This window comes from Suricata suricatta, unplaced genomic scaffold (assembly GCF_006229205.1).
Source record: "Suricata suricatta isolate VVHF042 unplaced genomic scaffold, meerkat_22Aug2017_6uvM2_HiC HiC_scaffold_37, whole genome shotgun sequence".
Lineage (NCBI taxonomy): Eukaryota > Metazoa > Chordata > Mammalia > Carnivora > Herpestidae > Suricata > Suricata suricatta.
The window spans coordinates 22,747-23,942 of record NW_021883768.1 but is presented as its reverse complement, the minus strand read 5'-3'; the positions used below and the strand labels follow the sequence as shown (position 1 = coordinate 23,942).

Sequence of the window (1,196 nt, the reverse complement as noted above, 5' to 3'; positions counted from 1 at the left end):
TAATGACAAGGTAAATGTCTAGTGTTCTCTGTAGTGGTCAGAAAAACATATTTTTTAAAATTGAATTTTATGGCTTAGGATTGTGGGAACAGCTGACGTGAAAGGGGCACAGCCTGGTCAGAGTAAAAAGCTGCTTCTTGCACCTGTAAGACAGTCTTTGATTAGTATTTGCACTAAGGATCAAAATTGTTACTTCGGAAATATGCTTAGGTGATTGAATGCAAGTGTGGATATGAAAGCTTTGCCTAAAACCAGGTCTAGTTTCAGTGCTTTATAATAGTGGGAGTCTCAGAATCTGTGAAATAATTTTCTGTACTTAAACGTCACTCATGTAGATATTCTTCAGTGTATAGTAGATAACATTTATTCGGCCTTACTATGTGGTAGGCGCTGAGTTTAGGTAAGCTTATATATATCATTTATTTCTCACAACACCCTGCAAGTAGGTATTATTATCTCCACATTAGTAATGAGAATACTGAAGCTCAGAGAGGTCAGGTAACTTTGACCTGCTCACATAGCAAGTGAATGGTGATGCCTTCCATCAAAGTCCAAGCTGCTAATCATTCTACTATGATGTGTGAAAGGCAATCTGTGAATTTTTCTGTTTTTAGGATAAAAGAGATAAAAGTTTGGAAATGATTTCTGGACTTTTGACTGTGAGCATGTAGCTGTGCAATAAGTCCACCATTTGGAAGAACATCACCTTTGGAAATTACTGTGGCCCTCAGCAGCAGAAGCTGACTGGACAGATAACCCTCTTGGGATATAGTAGCACACACAGAAAACACGCAGCGGGGAGAATTTCACATGTCTGTTTTTCTGTTGTTCTGTATGTCTTCTTCTCCTGCTTAGTATATGACTAGACTTCTCAAATCATAAAAACAGTTAAATATTTTATAGTGAATTCCTTGTGTATGTCACTATGCAGTATAAAATGCAGTCTGTCCATTCATTATCAGGTGTGGTTTTCACAGAACCTCTGTGAGCCTGATAGGGCAGGGAATAGAAGCATCTGCCTTCCTTAAATGCAACCCAATGTCAAAGTCAGGAGCAACCCTGAATCAGTGAATTGAAGGTGAGAGATTGGTGTTGTCTTTAATTTACCTGGATTCTCAGTAACCTTGGCTGCCATATTTCATACTATCTGTACCTTGTTTGGATTTTTCTCGTTTGCCCAGGAGTTTTTTTTTTTT

The 1,196-nt window shown here is 38.2% G+C and overlaps 1 protein-coding gene across 1 annotated transcript in view; it reads left to right on the top strand.

Moving 5' to 3' along the window:
• Positions 1-1,196, top strand: part of LOC115285064 (olfactory receptor 4F3/4F16/4F29) — a gene marked incomplete at its 5' end in the record, with an annotated part of 4,385 nt that overhangs the window by 2,268 nt on the left and 921 nt on the right. The window lies entirely within an intron of this gene.